Source organism: Parasteatoda tepidariorum, chromosome 12, assembly GCF_982258835.1.
Source record: "Parasteatoda tepidariorum strain Cologne lab strain chromosome 12, Ptep-v5.0, whole genome shotgun sequence".
NCBI lineage: Eukaryota > Metazoa > Arthropoda > Arachnida > Araneae > Theridiidae > Parasteatoda > Parasteatoda tepidariorum.
In genome coordinates, this window is record NC_141766.1 from 9292190 (window position 1) to 9318589 (window position 26400).

Below are 26400 nucleotides of genomic sequence, written 5' to 3' on the forward strand. Positions count from 1 at the left end.
GGTTGTCACTTTTACAATAAGACTTTCTATATTGTTTCGAGATAGGTACTTAACAAAATACCACAAATTCTGCTAGATCATAAAGCATAACCATGTCATATTGCCTACAAGGAAATTAAAGTATTTTTCATCAGAAACGCTCTCCTAAATCCTTTCAAAATGTAACTTATCATCATTGTGTTGCCGCAAGCCTTTCAAAAATGTGCATTATTAAAATATATGTTTTACTTTAAATTTAATAAAAGTTTATATTAAGTTTATGAAAACACGGAGTTAATAATATACGTAATTGTTTCTCAAAAAAACAAATAATAATTATAAATAAATGAAAATACTTTCATGTAAATCATTGCTTTTGGAAAATAATACACCATTAGTAATAAAAATGAAAAGTGTAGTAACTAATAAAAATATCAATATAAAGTACACTTACACATTTCCTTTACAGCATATAGCTTGAACAGCCTTTTCTTCGGACGTTGCGATAAAAATACTAAATTCTTATATCCAGGAAAGAGAAAATATTTTTTTCAACGGGAGCACAAATAAGTAATTTTCTTTCTTTTTTTTTATCTTGTAAAAATTATCACCTAGCATAAATAAGCTTTTTCTTTTTCTACATTTGTGTTTTAGTTTTAAAGGACTTTTATTTTGGCATCCAACCTTAATACAATAAATTAAATTCAAAACAAGCAGGCTTGATAAACTTTTCAGGGAGTTGAGTGCTCCTTTTTAATTGGAAAAATAATGTAGTTGGCTTTTTACAAGGAAATCAATTCAAATGTAACTAACTAATCAGCTTCAGATATCCATCATATAGATACGTAAATATATTTTTTAGTTATTCTTAATTATGAAGTTATTTGTGTTACGTTTTTGTTTTAACAACCTCGCCAGCTTCTTTTCAATCATCAATAAAGTACATTTGTTGGCTTCAAAATTTATTTCACAAACGCTATAAAAGACTTGTTTAAGCAAACTAACCTTCACACTAAATTTGAGCGAAATAATTTTCGAATAAAAGTTTCCAGAACCAGAACTTAATGTGCAAAATAAAATCACATGGAAATATTCCACACTGAGAAAAAAATGGTCTAAACTACCAGAATATGACAAAATTTACCATATTTTTGACTCGATAGGGATATTAAAAAACTCGATAATCTTTACCAAAGCGCATTGTTGAAGATTTTGGAAAAATTAACAGTAAAATACGGTTTTGTAATGCATAATAAAATTCAGTAAATGAAATAAAATTTGGTAATTTTAACATGATACCTTAAAGCACGACATAAAAACCATTTATTCTGTTAAAGTTACTTTTCAGTTTTCTCTTTTTTACTGAATGAGTGGTAAGAGAAGAACTATAATTTTGAGAACCAGAAATTCCGGTAAACATTTGTATACGAAATGAATGGTTTAAGGACCATTTATTTTGGTTTTAGTAACCAAAATTATGTTTTTTTTTTTTTTTTTTTTTTTTTTTTTTTTAAACCTGAAATGTCATAACTATACAGTACTGTAATTTCCCCCGTATATGGGCTGAAAAATATTATTTTTATTTGGATAAAAAGTTTAACATTCCAATAAATATTAACGCATTTTTATTAATACTAACCACATTTTCAAGCAATGCTGCGTTTTTGTAGCATAAATTAAATTTAATAGCATTTCTTCTTAAAAGGATATTCAAAACGTGAGAACTATGATCCAAATCATAACATAACTTTCATAAATCCAAATTTTAATTATTATAAAACGGCTAGATCTCTAACTCAATCCAAAAATACATGCAAATTATATTCAAAATACACTTCCATTGAAGCCAAAACAGTTTACAACCAAACGCAGTTGGAATAATTTGTACGAAATAATCCCAACGATTGCGATATAAAATCTTTCACAAGCAAATGGAATCATTTTAGTGAGATAATTGAAACGATTGCAAAATAAAAGGAGAAATGGGCCGTGATCAAAAGGCATAGCATCAACAATAGCAGAGGTTAATATTTATTCAACATTGATACCGTGTCAGCTCTTAATTATTGGAGGCATCTATTTTGCTAATATTTGCAGTACAAAGGAAACAGAATAGTCCTTATCATAAGGCGCCGAATTCTAAACAAACCCGTTATAACAACGCAAACACATATTTCGTTGTGAGTACTGTTTCATATAGCAAGCTGAAACTCAATCGAATCTCTTTGAATAGTGAAGTAAATATTTTCCAAGTTTCAGAGCGCTGTTCTCTGGTTATAAATGCCATCGTTCCTTGAGGTCGGAACCTCATTTTAACTCTATTCCTCTATATGAGGTGATGTAGACAATAAAATGAATTTTGATTTCATCTAAGTAAGGTCTATAAGAAGTAAGTGATTTTTAATTTGTTGGAAAATAATTGGTGTTGTCAAAAAAGTATTGTTCTGTTAAGTGGATCGTAGAGGTTTTCGTTATGTTTGTTTGTTTTTTTCAAAGTAATTTATAGCCTCAGAATATATTCCGATAATATTTAAATGTAAATAAATTTCAAGAATAATTAAACGTATATTTATTACAAGGATAATTACGTATTTACAAATGTATTTTAATAATCGTTATGTGGAAAAAAAAGAGCGTATGGTTGGATCATATTTCAATGTCAGTACTGTTTCTTGCAGCTAGCTGAAACTCAATGGAATAACTTTGAATAGGGAAGTAAATATTTTTCAAGTTTCAGAAAGCAATTCTGTGTACATAAATAGTACCGTGCATTGAAGTTGGTGTTGCCCAAAACAGTAGTGATGTATTGTACTGTTACACGGCTCTTTATTCAAAAAATAATTAAACTTAAATAGAATAACGTAACGCATGTAAAATTATAATTAAATGTATGTTATAAATGTTGATTGATTAAGCAATCATTATACGGCTTTCAACATAACGTGGCTAAAACATATATCGATATCAGAACAGATTTAATATACAGAAAACTGAAAGCGAATCGAATCACTTTGAGTAATGAAACAAATATTTTCCAAGTTTCAGAAGGCTGTTCTCTGTATATGAGGTTAAAGTTGCCAAAAACAGTATAGCTACATTGTTCTGTTACGCGGTTCTTTATTCTAAAATACTATATATTATAATAACGTTTAGTGAATCATAGTTAAATGGATGTTGGTTAAGTAATCATTTTATGGTTATAAACAACAACGCATGATTAAAATATTTTCGATATAAGTGCTGCTTTAACAATAGCAAACTGAAAGTGAATCGAATCTCTTTGAATAGTGAAGTAAATATTTTCTAAATTTCAGAGTGTTGTTCTCTGGACATAAAGAGCACCGTACACTGTAAAAAAAAAAAAAGAAAAAAAATCGTATCAAATTACTGTAAATAGAATAATCGGCACTCAAGGTGCCGATACTTTTTTTCTGTAAAATCTGTTTTTCCGAAAAATGTTAAGGAACAAAAGATCTAATATACCGTAGTTTTCACGGTAATAATTAACGTAAAATCACTTAATCACTTTAATTAAATAAATATTATTGTAAAAATTACTGTATAATACTTTACAGTAAAACTGAATTTTACGGTAAAATAGATTTTACGTATTATGCACTTGATGTGCTGGTACGGACGTAATTTGATCCGGAATTTTTTACAGTGTACCTGGATGTCCTAACCTCATTTTAACTGTTTAATTCGTTGAAAAAGTTTGCTGTCAAAAAAAGCATTGTTCTAAGAAGTGGTTCTTAAATGTTCTCAAATGTTTTGGTTAAAATATTTCATAAAGTAGTAATATGTATTTCAAAAAATAATGAAATGTTTATGAATTTTAAGAACATTAAAAGTTATTGCATTATCTGGATAACTAAATGTGTATTTTAAATGCTGGTTGATTAAATAATGATTTTAAGGTTTAAAACAGCCCATGGTTAGATTATATTGCGTTGTCAGTACAGCTTTGATATATAACATGATGAAATTCAAGAAAATTTTTTTGAACAGTTTTGTAAACATTTTTCAATTTCCTGTGAGCTGTTTTCTGTTTATAAATGGTGGAACCTTAAGGTCGGTATTGCCAAATAAAGTAGTGCTTGTATTGTTCTTTTAAGTAGTTCAAAAATATTTTCGTTTTTTCCTTCGAAGTTATTTTTTGTCTTACGATATAATTCGAAAATAATTGTAATATAAGTTATTTTTTCAATAATTAAATATAAATATACTCCACTGAAAAATAAATGCTTATTATAGTTGTAAATATAATCATTACATAGTTAAAAATAGCTCATTGTTAAAACATATTTTGTTATCCCTGCTGCTTCAATATGTAAGAAGTTGAAATTCAATTTAACCATTTTTGAATCACGAAGTAAAGAGTTTCTAAGTTTCAGACAGCTGTCTTCATTACGTAAATGGCACCGTACCTTAAGTTCAGAATCACATTTTAACTTTAATCCTGCATGCGAAATGATGTAGACAATAAAACAAATTTCAATTTCACGTAAGTGAGGCAATATTCTGTATGCTCTTTTCTGTACTAAAGGAAACCGTACATTAAGGTCGGAACCATATTTTAACTCAATTCCTGTGTACAAAGTGATGTAGACAATAAAACAAATTTCAATTTCACGTAAGTGAGGCAATATTCTGCATGCTCTTTTCTGTAGTAAAGGAAACCGTACATTAAGGTTGGAACCACATTTTAACTCAATTCCTGTGTACGAAGTGATGTAAATAATAAAATGAATTTCAATTTCACGTGAGTGAGGTCTGTATGAAGTGATTTTAAATTTGTTGAAAAATAACTGATGAAGTCAAAAAGTATTATTTTTTTAAGTGATACATAATTTTTTTAGCCAATTACAGTGTTATATATTCTGAAAATAATTAGCTTTAACGGCATTCTACAAGTGATTAATAATAGAAGTATTCCCAAGATCATTAAATGAGTGTCTTAAATTCTAATTGTTTAAATAATCATCATGTTATTAAAAACAGTATTATATAGTTAGAATATTAATAAAGGTTTAGAATGTTTTGCAACCCTTTCCCAGAAAATTCATTGCCTAATTCATATAACCATTGATAAAAATTAAAAACAAATAGTAAACTAATATCAAAAACGTCATAATTTTTTTTTATAATAAAAGTGTTACCCTTGATTATAAAATAATTTTTTTCTATTACAAAATTTACAAAATTACGTAATTTATATATTTTTCAAAGAACTACAACATTGTTGATGGTTGGTAAATGAAAGCATGAGGAAAGCATTAACAAAGAATACATTAAGAAAAAGACATATACTTTAATAATATTTTTGCTCATTTAAATCCAGTATATTTGCACATTGACGAAGAGAAATTAAATGATTTTCTAATTATTGAAAAAGAGGCGCAAAGATGATAATGGGCTATTCCATGGTAACTTACGTTACATTCACAGAAACTTTATTGCACTGAGAACTTAGAAGCAAACAAATAATACTAATACACAATCTAAAATAAAGTGATTTCTTAAAATTTCAATCAAAACCAAAAGGAAACTAATTAGAATAATTAATTTTTTCAATTTAAGCAGTGTAAAAACCTAAAACTAGTGTGGTAACTTACGTTACTGAAAAAGGAATGGCATAAATTTGCAATATGCTTGAAGGCAAAATTCTGTTCTTATACAAATGTTAATTGATTAAGATTATATGTATTATTTTACTGACATGTTTAAATATTTATTATGCCTAGATTTAGGATTTTATTTCAAAAGTTAAATTAAATATAATTTTTTAAATGGGTAACTTACGTTACAGTAACTTACGTTACGAAATTCCCTTTGCATCAAACTTTTACTCCAGTAATGTACAAATGCAAATTAACATATTTAAACAGTATAGTGCAAGGGAGAAAAAGTGTACATGAAGTAAACTCAAAAAACTTTTGATTTACACACTTGATTCAGACATTACTATGCACACTTATAATGTCCTCTGTTATTAACTAGTATAGGGGCTCAATTCTTTTCACCATGCTTTTTTTCTGGTAGAATATTTCATCTCTCACCTGGGGATTTTTCATCTCTCATCTCTCATCTCTCATCATCATCACCTGGTCATTTCCAATAGATTCCCACAGCAGCCATTACATTGACTTTAAATTCTTGCTCTTCAACAGACATTACCACACCAGGATATTATATTTCCTCGTATCTAACCATATACCAATCTCCAGCTTTTATTTTGGATTCATCATTTTGTTTTTCAACATCTTTCACTTAAAAAACCCTTCTGGTATACCTTCTTGAACATTTAAATGGTGGATCTGCTTAATGTTTTTAATCTGTGGAGCTTTTGAGAATAGACTAGACAGATTAACTTTTTCTGACACTTCTTAATATCTTCTGGTGTGATTTCTACCGTATTTATTTTTGTTCAATGCTCTTGTGTTGCTACCCCAAACTCAGAAGCATTGATGACAATATGTTTTCTTTTCTATACGACATTTCTTACACTTCTTAGATCCACCTGTCCCATCAACAGGACTCTTGCCGTGTGACGTACCAAAATAATTCCACATCAATATTTTTCCATGATGAACCTCAAAAACAGGTAAGACCGGAGTTATATATCGATTCTTGAACTGACTCCTTGCCCCATCTGACCAGATGTGAACATTTTTGATATCCACCGGCACACATTCTCCAGACCAGCACTCATCTGTTTTTTCTGAACATAAAAATAATTTTCTGAAGTATTGCGTAAGATGGAACATTATGGAATTTTCTGAAGGCTTCAGTAGCTTATCCGAAGTTTTCGTGATACTTACAAAGACAAACATTTCTGGGAGGTTTGCTACTAAGCAAGACATGCTTTGGACGGAGCTCAAAGGACTTAGTCTTCCAATTTTGCATTCTGGATTTTTTTTCCATAAACATTTGGTACATTTCTCGAACTGAATGAAGAAGACCGAACTGAATGAAGAAGAATTGTACTTTCTTCTTGCCACCATTAGCTTGTAGAGAGATTTCGTCCAACTTTGAAAACATATGAATGCCAGCACCCAATAAAATGACTTAATGCAAAGATTTTCAATAAAATTAATATCCTAAGGCAGTGTTTATTTATTTAAACTTTGTTATTGTAGCTGGATACATCTTATTTAGTTTATATGCCAATTTTCAAAAGAAATGAACTCATTTCACATTGGTAACTTACATTACATGCAAGTCAGTAACTTACGTTACATATATTGAATAGTGCACAAAACAATAAATAAATAATATTTAAAAAAAAAAACTATTGCTACTTATTTAGTGCTAGCCTTTAAGAAAGAAAAAATAATATTCTTACTTTTGTATCACATGTTTTTTTTTACACATAAAAACTTTTCCTAGTTTTTGGTAACTTACGTTACATGCATTAATGTTTAGATGAAATTTATATAATTAAGTGAATTTAACAACAAAAAATTATTTTAACACTGCACAATATTTCAACTAAGTGTAATAAACAATATTTATTCTTTGGAACATTTTGAAAGGAAGATAATGTTAAGTTACTGATTTTCAGAATCTGACTTTGTTCTTCACCCAAATCAGAACAAGCAAATGCCAATGTTCAATGGGCTACCAACACTAAAAAACTGAATTCTCAAAAAAATTTTTTATAAATTATCAAACTTCAAACCTTTCTAATTCAGAAAAAATCCAAAATAATAACATTATTCTTATTTGAATTTTCCGATGCTTTTCCCCTTTCTCATGGAATCGCCCTAATGATAAATATTAATGTTTGAATTGTCTGAAGCAAAAGCAAATATTGGCATCATAAATGCCAATTTTGTAAAATTTTCCTGTAAAATTTTCCTCTTAATTTGACATGTTTATTATTTTTTTCAATATTTGAAAATAATGAAAAAAAGCAATTTTTAATAACTTTTTCCCATCGGAGTTTTCCTGATTTCCTTAATTGTTGTCAGTTTCTGTTAGAAATGTTGCTTGGAGAAACTAACGACACATTTAATGAAAATACAAATGTAAAAAGTAAATTTAACTGAATAAATGTTTTCGATGTCATGCTCTATAGTATCATGATAAAATTTCCAAATTTTATCTCATTTACCAAATTTTATCACAAATTATAAAGTCCTATTTCACTGCTAATTTTACTAAAATTATCAGCAAAGCTCTTCAGTAAGAATTAATGAGCTTTTTGGTGTTCCTATAGAGCCAAATAAGTCGATAAATTTTACCATATTCTAGTAATTTTGACGTTTCTTTTTTCTCATTGTGTGCTAGTGTAAACGGGATATACATAAGCTTAACGGTAGCAAATAAAAATAAATATAATAAGAATAAAAAATATTATAAGAATAAAAAATATAATAAGCTTTAAAATAAATATAATAAATAATAGACTAAGTGCAAAGAAGAGGAAATTAATAGGTAATAACTGCTTTTATTTATTTATTTATTTATTTATTTATTTTATCAGAAATGTCACTACGCTACAGTACTGTAATTGTTCCAGAATTTTTTTGCACATTTATTTAGTAATTCATAAGCTTAAAAATTAGTATTTGAATGATTTGTTAAAAACTTCAATTACTATATTTATAAACAAATTCAAGTATTCCATATCAAATGGAAAGGATTACTTATTGCAGTTTTTCTCTAACTTTGTAATTCAACATAAGGCAGATATCAAAATTTTAATATTATCCAGCTTAACTAGTATTTTTTACGGATACTTACTATACTTTTATTCGCTTATTTTCTGAGGCAAACAATACCTTTGTAGTTAAAAAGTTTTTTGAGTCTTTGTTCACTTATAAATACAAAAATTAATGTCCGAACACTCTCAAAAGTAAGACTCTCACTTTTGACAATTCAGCTATCCTTGAGCAATATTTCGTTAATTTTGAGCATCATTTCGTCATGAAACCACGTGATTTGTGACGAAACGTTAAATCTCAAATGTATGACGAAAATATTTTCTCAACTCGAAACCTCATCGCAGTGCATTGTGGGAGATTGTTCTATTTTGTCATTTCCTACTTTTGTGGGAGAATGTTAACTAGAATGAAAAAAAAATTTTAATAACGGTCAGACAATAAAAAAAATGGCGAACTAAGCCGTCCGAATGTATGGTGGTCAAGGACGTGGCCTTATAACAGGAAAACCCCAGGTTCGTGTCCCGTTTTGGGTATGGGTGTAATTTATCTCTCTGATCTATCTGTCCTTGTGTTGCTGGAGTGACGTGATTCACCTATATGGTGCCAGATATAGAGATTATAAGAAAGGTTATTACATCAAAATAAGTCGCTTGAAGCTCGCGGGTCACATCTGTCAAATGGACCCTTTTTCCTTGACATTTATGATCTTCAATCACAAAAAATGGGAACTAGAGTTAGAGGTAGGGTTAAGATCAGATGGCTTGACTGTGTGGAAGAGGAATTCAAAATCCCAGGAGTTATTTACTGGAGAACAATAGCAAGGCAAAGAGCAGAACGGATGAAGGTTCTGGAGAAGGCTCTGGTCCACAAAGGACTGTCATGCCAATAGAAGAGGAAGTACATTAGGCTCTATAAGGAATTTTTTTGTTGAAAAAAAAATAGAATGACGAAATGTTTCTATAATTTTGACAAAATCCATTTCCTGGAAGAAGTGACTACAGTTATTTCGTCACTCTAGCAAAACTTTTGCTCGGAGCATATACCAAGAAACGATTTCATCAAAAAAGAAGAAATGTTCAGGATATTCGAGTAACCATTTCTTATCCTGAATTTTGCAGAAATATATTTTTCATGCTGCATTTTTAAAATATTTTCTTTATTTTCATAGAAAGTCAGACAAATGAGTTTAAAAAAATATAAGAAAGTTTAAATAACATGAATTTTTAAGACACATTTATAAAAAAATAGAACGCTTTATTTTACTATTCTAAAGTTTTATGAATAAGTTTCACGAAATTTGATTTCTAATCGACCCAAAGTTGCGTTAATTACTATCTCATTTCAATTTATGAGACAGTTAACTTTCCTATCTTATGCTTAAACATTTAGAACTCATTTTTAAGATAAAATCTTAGAGAAAATGCAGAAATTGAAATTTTATGAGGTACTAAATTCAACACTTCGTGAATTTTCTGGTCTTTTATGCTGTCATTAAAGTTGCTTTTACTGTTTGAAAAATAGCTTCAAAACTGGTTCGGCAACTTGCTCGTTTCAGTTTTAAATACAAAATACTGTACTTACATTACATCTGAAAAGAAACATAATGTTTTAATTAGTTTCCCTTAGATATTAAATTGATGTAAAATCTATTCAATTTTTATCTGCTGGGAAACTTTAATTCAGCATATATTTTGACATTTAATATTTATTCTTAAATTTAATAAACTTATTTCCTACTCTAAGAAGTGTATCAGCTTCATATACTTTCCAATTTTTAGTTGAATAATCATCTTTTTAAGGCTCTGTAACACTTAATTCAATTCTTTCAACGAAATTAACAGTTTAAAATCAGTATTTTTAACAATTTTCAAGCAAGATAATAATCATACTTTCTCTTTCCACCTAATTTCAACACCTTTATTATTTTATATTTAGATATTTAATATTCTTTGACGAGTTCACTGGAAATATTCTTTTAACGAGATATTGTTTGAGTTTCATATAGTTTTCAATTTTTAGTTTAAAAGTAAGTTTTTTTCTAAGGTATTGCCATACCCAGTATTAAAACAATCTATTTAACACTTCATTCAATTCTTTATATAAAATTAATGCTTCAAAATCCGTATGTTTAACATTTTTTTAAGCAGAATAATAATTATACTTGCTTTTTCAACTGAGTTTTAACACCTTTATCTTCTTAATTTTAGATATTTGATAATTTTTATTGAGATCACATCATGTTAAACATTCTGAAATAAGTATTTCGTGTTGGCTTTATATTTTGAATGCTGAAAACTTTATTTATTTTCTTAGAAAGACTTATAAATTTTTATTATTATTTATCTAAATAATAATACAGTCGTAATGAATTTTTGAAAATTTTATTTTTATGATAAATGTGATATTTTATTTCTATTATCTACATAATACAAATTAAATAAATAGGACCCATTTAAAGATACATATTTATAAAGCTAAAATAATGTATCTTATTTATCGCAAATTTTGCCTCCTAGACATTGTATACAATACAAATAAATAAAACGATACAAATAAATAACATACATAACAATATTGCACAAAAAGTACATTATTATTATTAGAATTTATGAAGTTTAAGATTTTAGATGCAAATTTAAAGCGGAACGTGTGGAACTAAAAATATTTTCTTATAGAATTGTAAGCGATTTAACTTTAAAAAAAACTTGATTAAAAAAGCGTTGAAAAAGAAATGAAATGAAATAATTATTACAAGTAATAATTATCTCCTACGTATATAAGACATATCTTCAATTCATTCAAAATGATCAATTATTATTTACATTATTGTGCATCATCTGTTTCATAAAAAAACTTTTAATTTTTAATTTTTTTTAGTGTTATATGAAAAAAAAATAACTCTGTTAAATAATAATATTATTCCAGTTATCTATTGCAAACATTGTATCAAGGCAAATACAGTAATATTACAAATTATTTCAATTACAAATTATTAAAACTCCGGAAACTTACCTCTAAAACTCATTATTACGATTCAATTGCAATTACATCTAAAAATGCTTAAAGTTTTTGAAAAAAAAATTGAAAAAGTTGGTTTTGTCGAAATAAAATTGCTATTCTCCTATAATTACAAGAGATTAAAAAGAAGTATCAGATATGAAAGGCTCTTTTTAATAAATCAATATAACTCAATAATTATCTTCTGCATATTGAAGATAGATCTTCCATTAAATAAAATAAAAATCTATTCTATTTTAGTCATTTAGTGTTAGAGGAAAAAAATAATACTCCATTATTTTACTACACAGTTGCACTAGGAAAAAAAGTACTGTCAAAATTCACAGAATATGGTAAAATTTGTAAAATTTACCATGTTTCTGTCTATGGGAACACCAAAAAGGTTCGGTAGCTTTCATCGAATATCTTTGGTTATTATTTTGGTGAAATTAGCAATAAAATATGGTTTTATAATACGTGAAAATGCTTGGTAAATGTGGTAAAGATCGCTAATTTTATCCTTATACCTTAGAGCATGACAAAGAAGCCATTTATTTGGTAAAATTGACAGTTTTGTACTTGTTACTAAATTTTGAAAACAAGAATTTCCGGTAAACCGTTACCATACCAACGAAAAATGGCTTATATAAAGTATATTTTCGTTTTATTACCAGAATTATGTTGATTCTTTTTACCAGAAATGTCATTACCATACAATACGGTAATTTTACCAGAATTGTTTTCTCCACGTGAAATAATTATGTTATTCTGATCATCTAATAGCAAGTTTTGTATTAGAACAAATACAAAAAAATTACAAATTATTGAAACACTAAAAATATTGAACCCCAAAACGCATTAAAATAAATGCAATGCAAAGATAAATTATTAAAAATTTTAAAATCAAATCAAAAGAAAGTAGCATTGTTGCACTGAAATGGTTTTTAATTTCTAATCGCAGGAGACTATTAAAAAATGGACTGATTAAAAAAAGCTGTTTGAATAAATGAACAGAATCAAATACTGATTAAAAAAGCTGATTGAATAAATGAACAGAATTAAATAATATTCCTGCGTATTTAAGATAGATCCACTCATTAAAAACTCGATTTTTGATTAATTTATTAAGCGCTATCTTTTACCGTTTTTTTTTGAAAAAAAATAATAATCATTTTTAATCCTTTACTGTTCGATGATAAAAATAAAAAAAAAATTGAAAAAAAATCATTTTTTGTCCCCCCTTCCTGAACAATCAAAGAGTTGGTCGAAGCAGTGAGGCATAAAAGAATAAGAATCACGGTTACAGTTTGAAGGTAATCCTTTCCAAAGAAGAAAACTCTTATGAATAAATGAAGGCCCTTTTAGAATAAAGGGACCGACACCTCCGATAGCTGGAGGAGGAAAAAAATGAAAATATATTCCTAAAAAAATGGATAAATAGCATTACTGCGAACAAATAAAAAGATGTGTAAATTGACAAAACGTCTCTTTCCCGTCAACATGAAAACTGGATCAATAAAACTAGATATTCATCTGTTTCTATAGACCGAGCGCAGGTTAAACATTTACTATGAAAGGAACAAACAGTTTGAGCAGGAGGCCTCCTTTAAATACAAATTTTCTCTTACTGCCCTCATATACTTGAGAACTAAAACTCGGAGCGGTACCATATTTCTAGCTCTGGATTCTGGATAAGAACGCTTTTTGGAATAAACCACTGTGAGTATTTTGCATTTTGTCTTAAAATTTGGCACGATGCCGTCTGCATGTTGCCTTTTCATTCAAATTTTATGAAGCTTGGCATTGCTCGAAAGCCATTTCGAATGTAAATAAGAGAGTGCTGAGTTGATTTTCGAATCCAGATGGTTGAGGGATAGATAGAGATTCTGGAAGATTGGTCTTAGGGAGTAATGGACAAGTCTTGTTGTGATTTGCTAGATGCACTTAAGTTAAATTACAAATGTTTTAGAATACAATTAACTAGAATGTTGCGTCTGGTAGGTGTTTTAAGCTCCAAAATGCAAACTGGATCAAGAATTTCCTGCAAACATATGATTACTAAATTCGCTTTTACTTTATTGCAAAACACATGTGAAATCGTAAGGGAAAAGCTCTTTGTTTACTGATGGATCACAGTTGAATGAGATCTAAAGGATTAGGTTAAAGCTTACTTCTCCCTTGTTCTTAATATATATTCAAACATAAACATGAGCACGTATTCTTTTGTAGGCAAATTTCGATACATTTAGTTTCTTTTTTAAAAAATGAAAATGTACTAGGTTTTATATAAATATATGTTAAAGGGGAACGACATAGCAAATTTTCAATGAATTAAAAAAAAATTTTAAAAATATAATATGAAAAATGATATAATATAAAAATATATTTTTATTTATTTTTTATTTGTTCATTTATTTGAAGGAAAAAAAAACAGAATAACGAAATATTTCGTTACTATTGAAGAAATTCGTTTCCTCGAAAAAGTGACGATAGTCATTCCGTCACTTTTATGAAATGTTCACTCTGAGCATATGCCAGGAAACAGTTTCGTCAAAAAAGAAGAAGATTTCGGAAAACTTGAGTATCTATTTTTTGCAGTGCATTAATTAATAAATTTTTTATATTTTTTCAGAAATGCTGTATTTTAAAATATTTGCTTTTTCTTAGAAATTCAGACAAATGAGTTTAAAAAAGTTTCGAAAGTTTAATTAACATGTAGTTTCAAGCTACCTTATGAGAAAGTAGAACATGTATTTTGCAGTTTCAAAGTTTCATGAATAAGTTTTAGAAAATTTTATTTCTAATCGACACAAAGCTGTGTTAATTACTATCTCGTTTCTAACTATGATACAGCAAAATTTTCTAGTACTACCCTCATATATTTGAGAGCTGAAATATGGAGCGGTACTATATTTTCAGCTTTGGATTCCGGATAAGAGAGCTTTTTGGAATAAACGACAGGGAGTACTTTGTATTTTGTCCTAAAATTTGGCACAATGCCATCTGCATGTTGCCTTTTCATTCAAATTTTATGAAGCTTGGCATAGCTCGAAAGTCATTTCCAATGTAAATAAGAGAGTGCTGAGTTGATTTTCGAATCCAGATGGTTAGTGGATAGATTGAGACTGTGGAAGGTTGGTCTTAGGAAGTAATGGACAAGTCTTTGTGCTGTGTTGTGATTTGCTAGATGCACTTAAGTAAAATTACAAATGTTTTAGAATACAATTAACTAGAATGTTGCTTCCGACAGGTGGTTTAGGCTCTGAAACGCAAATTGGATCAAGAAATTCCAGCAAACATATGATTGTTAAACTCGCTTCTACCTTATTGCACAAAGCATGTTAAGTCATAAAGGAAAAGCTCTTAGGGTATCACAGTTGAAAGAGATCTAAAAGATTAGGTTTAAGATTACTACCCTATCCCTAACTTATATTCAAACATAATTGTAAGCACACACTATTGTATGCAAATTTAGATGCATCTAGTTTTTTTTTAATGAGAAAAAAATATTGTATAAAAATAGTATAATATCAAAATATTTATTATTGATATTATTATTATTTAGAAAAAAATTAGAATGACGAAATACTTCTTTACTGTTGACGTAATTTGTTTCCTCGAAAATGTGACTATAGTTATTTCGTCACTTTGATGAAATGTTCACTCGGAACATATACCAGGAAACGGTTTCGTCAAAAATGAAGACAGTTGCGTGAAATTTGAGTATCCATTTTTTACAGTGAATTAATTAATAAAATTGTCCTATTTTTTGCAGAAATATTTTTGATGCTGCATTTCAAGATATTTGCTTTTTTCTTAGAAATTCAAACAGATGTGTTAGAAAAAATTAAGAAAGGTTAAATAAAATGTAGTTTTTAGGTACCTTTATGAAAATGTAGAATGTGTATTTTACTGTTTCAAAGTTTTACGAAATTAGATTTCCAGTCGTCACAAAGTTGTGTCAATTACTATCTCGTTTCAAATTATGAGCAATTTTTCGCTTGCTGCTCTCATATACTTGAAAACAAAAACTTGGAGCGGTACTATATTTCTAGCTCTGGATTGCGGATAAGAACACTTTTTGGAATAAATTTTGCAATTTGACTTAAAATATGGCACGATACTGACTGCATGAAATATATTAGGTACCTTTTGATTGTATGTTAAGTAATAATTCTAGAAAATAAAATAGGCTAAGTAACACAGCTAAGAACGAAGCTATCTGTATCTTTCTTCCTTTATTAAGGATTCATTGTTGAATGAGATCTAAAAGAATAGTAAGATTTCTACTATTATCCTTAACATATGTACAGATATTAATTTTAGCACAATGTATTTTCTAGGCAAATATTGAGGTATCTAGTTTTTTTTTTTTTTTTTTAGAAGAAATGAAATACTAAGAACTATTTAGATGCATGTTATGTAATAATTGCAATAAATAAAATATGTTAAGTAACGCATGTTAAGTCCTGAGAAAGAAGCTGTTTGTGTGTTGCTCCATTTATATTTTATTATATATTTTATAACCGTCATTGAACACCGACCCAATTTTTTGTGTTTATGAATACTAATGCTCAGTTCCGCTGCCTTGTAATTTTGAAACCAATCCAGAAGACAAGGAAACTCCAGGATCAAGCATTAGGAGAAATTTGCCTTCGCGGAGGACTTTTTGATAGAACTAACCCGCATTTGCGTTACATGGAGAGGGAAATCACGATAACCTCCCATGGTTAGCCCGATGGCAATTGGACTCTAACCTATGATACATCCACTACTGAGGATATTTTACATCAGCACTGTGGTCTGTGCAAGACGGATGCGGAATTCGTATCGACCAGTCATCGCTTGGATTCGAACCCGGTTCACCTTATTGGAATTCGAACGCTCTATCCCCTGAGCCATCACGGGTCTTTGCTCCCCTTATAAAATAATCACTGTTAATTGAGATCTAAAAGATTAAGTGTAAGCTTACTACTCCTAGCCTTAACATATTTTCAGACATAAACATAAGAGCATAATATTTTGATTGCAAAAATTGATACATCAAGTTTATTTTAAAAATAAAAAAAAGGTTACGTATTACTTAAAGACATGTTAAGTAAAAATTCTAGAAAATAAAATATGTTCAGTAACACTTGTTAAGTTCTAAGAAAGAAGCTGTATGTATCTTGCTCTTTTTATAAAGGATTCATTAGTGAATGGGATCTAAAAGATCCTACCTTTAATCGTACCGCTTTTACACGTACAGTTTAGTGAAAGCATATTTATATTTTCAAAAGCTGAAATTTCAGATGTTTAAAGTAAATTAAAATATTTTGACAGGAGAGAAATTACTGTTATCAGAAATTTCAAATCTTAAAGAATGTTTGTTTACAACTCAGTAAAGCTTACACAGTTTTCGAAGAAATAAATCACAGTTTTCACCATAATTATGTTCATAGAAATCAATGAACACAAAAATCATACAATAACATGCTATTGCAAAGAAAGAGTCGTAAATATTTATGCGGAAAATAACATTGAAATCTCAGGCGTATGAAATATGGGGAAAATTTGACCCTCTAAATTAAATTTTACTTTTTGCGTATTTCGCCATATCTCGAGGCCATTTTAGGCGAATTGAAATATTTTTGCACACAATTATAAAATTCGTTTATTCAAAACTAATTCCATGCAAAAAATGAATTTCAGTAAATATTTGCTATTTTTTATTATTTTATTTAACAACGGTCATAAAACTTTTGAGTTGTAAGGTATATTAATTTTTATATAATTTTGAAGTATCTAATTTTACATGGCAAAATACAAAATTTAAGCGAAATCGGTTAGTTAGTTCCTGAGAAATCAAATATAATATAATTCTCTTAAAATTCGATTTCTCAGGAACTATTCAACCAATTTCAGTTATATTTTGTATTTCGCCTTGCTAAATTATATATTTTGAAATTAAGTTTAAAAAAAGTATACCTTACAATTAAAAAAAATTTTTCCACATATAAAATAATAATTTTTTTAAAATATTTACTAAGAAATTTTTTTTGCATGGTTTTATCTTTGGATAAACGAATTTTATAACTGTGTGCAAAGATTTCTCAATTCGCTCAGAAGTTTCTCGTTATATGGCAAAATACGCATTAAATAAATTTAACATTAGTGAGTCCAAACTTTGGATAACTTTTCTGATCAAGCTAAGGGACCATACTTTCCAGATTGTGGCTATTTGAAGAGAAGGGGGGGGCGTCGAAATTCCAAATCCGTTGAAAAAAAGGTATGTTCATTCAGAGAAAGTGTGTTGTTAGGTTTGAATTCGTAGCTTAAAATCTCGTCTGCACCAATTAGTTAGCATATTTACTTTCACTCCCTCAAACCATTAAGATAGAGTCCTAGAATGTGAAAATCCGATCGTAAGATCAAAAGTTACTCAGGGGGGACTGTTTTTTATTTTGCACACTGAACAAAAACGTCGAAGTCTCTTAAAGCTTTCATTTAATTTCCACTTCGTAGAAATATTTGCCCTTCTGGAACCACAATAAAATCCTTCTATTTACGTTTTTAATCGGTATTATTTACATTGCGAATACGTTTATACTTGTTTGAATAACCTTCAATGAAGAAAAGATCGTACTGCCATCTATTTATTAGACAGAACACTATAATAGGAAATTTTACTTTTAAGCGATCTTTTCTATCGTCATCTTGGATTTTTGGCTAAATTTTTCGATATTTTTTATTCCTTATAGGCTATGGGTGATAAAGTTTCTGTTCGGCAGCATGCGATTCTTGTAAAATAAGATCCCCTGTTAGATCTATAAAATTCGCCATGATAAAAGTAATAGCATTTAAAATCTTTGAAAATTTCAACAGATTGTTCCTACAAAATTTTTTAAAAAAAATGAAATTATACAGGTACTGGTTTCAGCTATGCAATATAATACTGCACATTTATCTGCATCTATATTTCTTTTATTTATTCTCTTATAATAATTACTTCTATTTTTGTTCAAACTAAAAAAGAAATCTTTTTGGAGAAAGCTAAAAATGCTTTTAAAGTAAATAACTTAAACGTCTGGATCGATTTAAAGCCTATTTAGCATTAACCCTCTCCGACTACATTCCTTTAACGTTAAAATATGATCCCAAGGTTCCAGAATTCACCCTATGGTTTCGGGTACATAATGAAGCCCTTTTTAACTATTGGACTTCCCTAAAAAATCAATAACGATTTTTTAGGGATTGTTTTTATTTTATGATTATGTTTTGATTATATGTTAGTGAGCCTCAGAAAGATTACATTAGAGGGGGGGGGGAAGAAAGTAAAAGAATCTAAAGAAAGCAAGATAAAAAAAGTTATGTAATGCCATTTATATTTATAAGAAAACATTTTATAAGAAAACACTTTTGAATGTATATTTGTTTCTGGGAAAATTAAAATATTTCTGAAAGATAATTTTTTTTTATTTTACAACTGGCGTTGAACATCCAGCCCGATTTCGAGTTGATGACTATTAAAGTTCATCTCCATGGCCTTGTAATTTTGAACCCAACCCACATGACAAGGGTTGGGTTCAAAAATTTAAAAATCAATCATTAGCTTTCGTGTAGGAAATTTTGATAAAGCTAACTACATTCGCCTTACATGGAGAGGAAAATTACGAGAACCTCCCACGGTTAGCCGGATGGCAAGGGAATTCAAGAACATGCTTTGTCTACCTCTGAGGACATTTTACGTCAGCACTGTGGTCGATATGAGCCGGGAGTAGATTTCGTATCAGTCAGCCGCAGCTCAGTTTCGAAACTAGGTCACTTCATTACTTAAAAAATAATTGGGACATTTTGGGACAAGTGTTAGAAGATTTAGCGATTACCATACCTTAAAACCTTACCATATCTTAAGTCCCCCTATAACATTCCCTATAAATTACTTTTGCTTTCGCGCTTTTTAGCGAAAATCACAAGCATGCGATTTTCACAAAAAAGCGCGAAAAAACTCTGTTTAAAGAGTCTCTGTTACTATGAACTGTATTAAAAAATCTGTTTAAAACTCTGTTTAAAGAGTCTCTGTTACTCTGAACTGTGTTAAAAACTCTGTTTAAAGAGCAATCTGAGTAGCAAATTTTTATATAGTCTTCCGACTATAAATTTTTTTGAGTACCTGCACCTTTATACAGGAAAAATTGTTCGTTATAACTAATTAATTTTCCAGAGAAAACACTGAGCCTTAAGCTTATTATTATTTCTAAAAAGAGTTTTTTGTATGAAATTATTTTCTTATTTATTTATTTTCAAATGGCTGGATATTACGTAATCACTGGATGATAAATGTTTTGAACACTTAAGAGGACGCTATACCACGGAAGAAACTTTTCATCGCAAATTATTTTTAACCTGCATAAGTTATTAAAAATTTAAAGTATAGCAAAAGTAAGTTCTGGCAAACCTAGAGTCAGCCATAAAGTTTAAAATACTGAAAATAGAGTTTCATAATATCAAAATGAAAACAAATTATGAGGGAATTACTAAAGATTACACTATGGGAAAATTCTCTTCCCATAATTTGTACGCATTTCGATATTTTGAAACTTCATAACTGCTCTTATATTTTGAATTTTAAATAAGTTATGGAAGTGAATTTGCGATGAAAATCTCCCACGGTATGGCGTCCTCTAAAAAAGAACACATATAATATCTTGTTTTAGAGCATGAAATTAAATGTCCTACCAAGCCTCTAATTTTGGATAAATTTATTTAATTTTGTAATTATACGAGCATTCCATTAGATGCAATGAGTAACTTGACACTGAGAGAAGAAAAGAAAATAGATTTATTATATTTTAAAGAGGAAATTCAAAGTCTTGTTAATGGGGCACAACATCTTATCTTTCGAACAGTTCTATTATCTTTTTGTATTATGGAAGATTCAGCCTGCTCAAACAAAGTTCTTTCGCGAATATTTTTCCAAACAATATTATACCATTTCATTTTAAATAAAGTAATAAGAACGACGCCTAATTTATTTTAGTGCTAAAATGAGTCTTTATTTTCGAAGCCAAGAGAAGGTAAGGTTAATCATTTACTCCTTTAATAAAGGTAAGATTTATATCATATATCACAATATCATATTGATAATATAACTTGCCTTGGTTTTATTAATACAATATTAGGAAGTATTATTTTGCGGATATAATCGTGTACGCTGATAATTATTTATACATATTGCTGTTCATATATATATATATATATATATATATATATACATATATACACACACACACACACACACACACACACACACACACACACACACACACACACACACACACACACATATATATATATATATATATATATATATATATATATATATATATATATATATATATATATATATATATATATATATATATATATATATATATATACATATATACACACACACACACACACACACACACATATATATATATATATATATATATATATATATAGATAGATAGATAGATAGATCGATAGATATAGATAGATATGGGTCATTCTCACAAAAACAGTCATTAGTACATTTTATGTTTGTTTTACAACTAACGAAAAAAAGAATTTCAGGGAAAAAGTCCTTCGGAATGCAGGCTAACAAAAGAATAAAAATAAAATTATCAATTTGTATTTTTTATTTATTTTAGGTAATTAAAATATACCAATATGTCATTCCCTCACTTGTCCCCACTGTTGATTTAAAAAAAGGAAAAATTGTTTCTGAAATTAAAAAAAAAAAACATTTGCAAATTCGTGCTTTTTATTTCAGAATATTGAAATATAGAATTCAGAAAATCAATTTTAAATTTAATTTCTGATAAAAAATATTAACACAGCACTATTTTAAACTTTGTCCCCAGTGTTTCGCATCATTCCCTCACAACAATGTTCTTATCACTTGCAATCTTCTTAGAATAAAAATATTTTAATAAAAACTTTAGCAGTTAACAACTAGCATAGAACAAAATTGCAGTATGTTTCCATCTTCAACTTTAAGAAACTTTGCTGTGGAATAAATTTGAATAAATCAAACCAAGTAAAATTTTTTACATTTGTCGTTCCCTCATGTCGTTTTTTAGAGTAAAATAAAATACAACTTCATCGAGAAAGTGGATAATTATATGTTACTTTCTTGTATGAATATAATTGTGTGTGATTGATTTCAGAAATTAATTAGGCCTAACTGTTATTTTTAAATTTTATTAAATTTGTCATTCCCTCACTAGTGTATAAAGTGAGGGAATGATTCAAGATGAGTATATTATTAAATTATTTTTTTGTTCAATCGTGCCAGTCAATTTAATTTCCCAAACCTGTAAGAACTATTAAATATATAAAACTAAATTATAATAAATATTAGATATACTTAGTATGTCATCATTTTCAAACTTTAGGTAGATGTAACTTAGATAAAAGCATGTATTAAAATAAAATATCATTCCCTCACTATTAGTGTCATTCCCTCACTTTTTAAGTAGTGAAAATAATTAATTTACTTATTAATTAATTTGAAAAATAAATTAAAAAATTAATATATTAATTTATTAAATTAATTAATTAAGTATTAATTATTATAAATTAATTAATTATAAATTAATTATTTAAAAAATTAATTAATTATAAATTAATTATTTAAAAAATTAATTAATTTAAATATTAAATATAATTCATAGGATATATACTTTCATTATAATGCTATTACATATTTCTATTAATATAAAAAGTTTCAGAGCTTTTTATTCACTTTACTTTTTTGGGATTTTATGCACTGAAAAATGACAGTTTTCGTGAGAATGACCCATATATATATATATATATATATATATATATATATATATATATATATATATATATATATATATATATATATATATATATATATATATATATATATATATATATATATATATATATATATATATATATATATATATATATATATATATATATATATATATATATATATATATATATATATATATATATATATATATATATATATATATATATATATATATATATATATATATATATATATATATATATATATATATATATATATATATATGTACATAGATATATATGTACATATATATATGTACATATATATATACATATATATATGTTACCGCGAATGACCGAAATCAGGAGAATGTCAATTTTAACCCGTGAATGTGTAAAATCATACAGTCGCTTTGGTGAATGTTCAAAATATTTGTTATATCCAATTTGATATTAATTTATTCGTTGATATTATTATATTTAATCGATATTTTAATATCTGCTGAGGGTAGATTAGGAGAAACATCAGTGTTCGGAGTACCGATAAAATGCATATTGGGCAGTGGAATTTTATCTTTAAAAACATTTATGTAGGGCATACCGGGCAGTGGCCCTCAACCTTAAAAAAACATCGATTTAAGGAATACCGGGCAAATGTATACATTTAACTGGACCTAGTATATATTTCGGACATTTACCAAAGCGACTATGTGATTGTCAACATTCACCGGTGGAAATCAACAACCACCAATTTCGGTCATTCACAGTAACATATCTATATATTTCAATACAAAATGAGAAGTTAAAATTTCATTTTTAAATTTTTAAAATATTATTTTTTTTACAAGCAAATAAAAACAAAAATAGCAAATTGTTGTATTCACAAGTTTTAAATACAAAAAAAAAAAGTTTTAAAAAATTTGAATGTCGTAAATAGCTGTCAATTTCATTCCTTATGTCATTATTAATCTTTTTTAGAATAATTTAACAATTTAATAAAACTTAACATTATATGTTTCGATCTGTCAATTAAGTTCAAATCAAAATAATTAAAATGACGATATATAGTCTTAAACATTCTTCAGAGAGCTAGCATAATTTAAATATAATCATAATAAAAAATCATTAATGTTTCACAGTATAATATTTAATAAATAATAACATTTAAAGTATATAGGATAAACTACACACAAGAAATCGAATATAACATGATTTCAGCTTTTGAATAAAAATTTACTCATGCTGTTTAATAGTTATGTAATTAATGAAATATTATATAATTAAATATTTCATTAATTTCATAAATTATTGAAAGAAACGCATAAAAGATATAAAACACTTTTAGGGTATTTAATTACTTTTATCGTGGTTACTAAGTAGTAATCGATCCCTTATTTACATAACTATTACTTTATTATTGCAGTAAAATGTTTGTCTTTAATTTAAAGCAGCACTTCATTTTAAAAACTATTATTTATCACCTTTTTCTACCTAAAGTTCAATATTACAATAAAAATGACTTTTTAATGAAGTTAAATTGCAAATACATATATTTTACAGCGGAATTTTTTACAGCGTTTATTTTATTAAATAAACACTGTAAAAAATTCCGGATTAAATTCTGGTGAAAAGTACCGGCAAATAGAATGCCGTTACTTTTTATCGTAACATTTACACGGAACATATCACCGAATGAATTTACGGAATAAATTTTTAACATGTGCATGTTTATATGCTAAAAATTCTTATATAACTGAATTTTTACAGTAATAATTATCGTGAAATCGCTGAATCACTCTAATGAAAAAATATTACCGTAAAAGTTTCGGTTCAATATTTTATGGTAAAAAAGGATTTTATGGTAAAATGAATTTTACGGATGATGCACCCAAAGTGTCTTTATATCATAATTTGATCTGGACTTTTTTTCTGTGCATTACTTATAATATACATAAATCCAAATAAAAAAGCATAATGCGCTCACAATTTTCTTTTTAAAAAAATACATTTATATCTATTTTTCACTTCAAAAGTAAATTCTTGATTTCAGCAATGCGATTTACAATTTATTTTAACTAACATGATAAAAATATATACGTGGGTTGTTCTGTGTGTGAATACTATTTTCAATTTACGAAAATTTTAAATAATACTACAATATTCGATGCAGAAAAAACAACACAAGCTGTTTATTTGGTTTATTATGACCGTTTTTAAAGTTAAACTGAAGTTTAATTACTGAAATCTTTAAAACAAACTTATTTGAAAATGAACAAACTCTTTTTTACTCAACAAAATAATTTAAAACATTTAGTAGCATACAATAAGTCATTGAATAAATATTGATTTTCAAGCTAAATCGAATGTACTTAAAGATGCGCGTGGATATCGTAGAAAATATTAGAAATTATAAAATAAATCTGTGAGGATGGTTTTGCTGATTGATTAAATATATTACATTAGCATTTCTTTTACAAACATTTGACAATTTTATAAACACGTATTTGAGCTCAAATCAATATTTAATGCATCAAATAACTTTTTAAAAGATGGAGATTAACAAGAATTTTTAAGCCTTGTAAACTATTTACTGCTTTAAATTGAAGTTAAATATATATTTATATGTAGTCTGATGCTATTGTTATTTAGAAAAGTTGTTGCTGTATTTTATACCTTTTGTAATGATGATACGATTTGAAGGAAAACAATCCCCAACTCTTCTGCATTGTTTTAAAAATTGTATTTATGGTAATGTCTGTTTCAGTAGTTTTAATTTATTGATAAATCTTTTGAAAAGTGCATAGTCTTTTGCAAACAATTAGCGACGAAATTTTATAAACTCGTTCGTAAAAAGAGAAAATATTTACTTAAAGTCAAATAAGCATGTGTTGTTAAAATATTTGGTTTCGTTTCTAAAATTTATGAATTACAACATTTTGAACGAAAAGAGAACAATACACAATTCTTTGTAGACAGAAAGAAAAACAATTCTGCTTTGTATTAAAATATAACTAATTAGCAACTATAAACCTATGAATTTTAATAATAATTAATTGAGTTTATCATAAACACATTTTTGAATTTAAGGTTTTTAAATGGTACTAAATTAATAACATTTGTTTAATTTCCATTGAAGTATATTATATTAGATGGAAGGAAATTCTTTAAAAATTATTGTGTACATAAAAACATTTTTGACTACATGTCTTTAAATTATTAGAGATAATAACCGCATTAACTTAAATAAACTTCTTAAATAAACTTCTTAAGTATTTGCTTAACTCTTATGTGAAGTTGTTATAAAATAATAATAATTTGCATTGTTTAATAGTTTTATAATAAACGTATTTAAAATAAACCGATACAAAATACATTGATTTACCAATGAATATCTTTTGTTATGAAATAAAGAGATAAATGATAAATAATTATTCTACTGATAACAATGTATAATCAGGATACAGTTCTTATAATTATACTGAGTTCTTTAATTATTAATTAGTGAAAATCTTTATATCAATACTTCCAGAGGTAATGGCTTGTAGCTCTTGTTTCTGGAAATATTGAAATAATAAAGTAGGATAAATCATGGACAATTTTATTTATTAATTAATTTAAAATTTTTTTCTGAAACTTTATTTGCATTATTGTTTCATGTTTAATGTTATAGGATACTAATTTTAATAAATTAGACCAAAGTTGAATGAAACTAAGAGGGGGAAAATTATAACTTAGGGAACAAATTTTTTGTGGAATTTATACACATACTTGACCCTGCCCAAATCTGATGTGAGAATTTTAAATCTGAAATTAGTTATGTCCCTAAAGTTAAAAATTTTTTTAAATGACATTTAGTGATTTAATGATTTTTAGTCTATTTTTTGTGCAAATATACAAGTTTAAAAACGTTATCTATAGCAGGGGATCATGTAAATGTCATGATAAA

At 27.4% G+C, this 26400-nt stretch overlaps 1 long non-coding RNA gene across 1 annotated transcript in view; it reads left to right on the forward strand.

Moving 5' to 3' along the window:
• Positions 1-12181: 12181 nt before the first annotated feature.
• LOC147800942 (uncharacterized) overlaps positions 12182-26400 on the forward strand; it is an 83081-nt gene continuing 68862 nt past the window's right edge. Inside the window, exon 1 of the long non-coding RNA XR_015430821.1 lies at positions 12182-13364. This is a non-coding gene — a long non-coding RNA (uncharacterized LOC147800942). The remainder of the gene's footprint in view (positions 13365-26400) is intronic.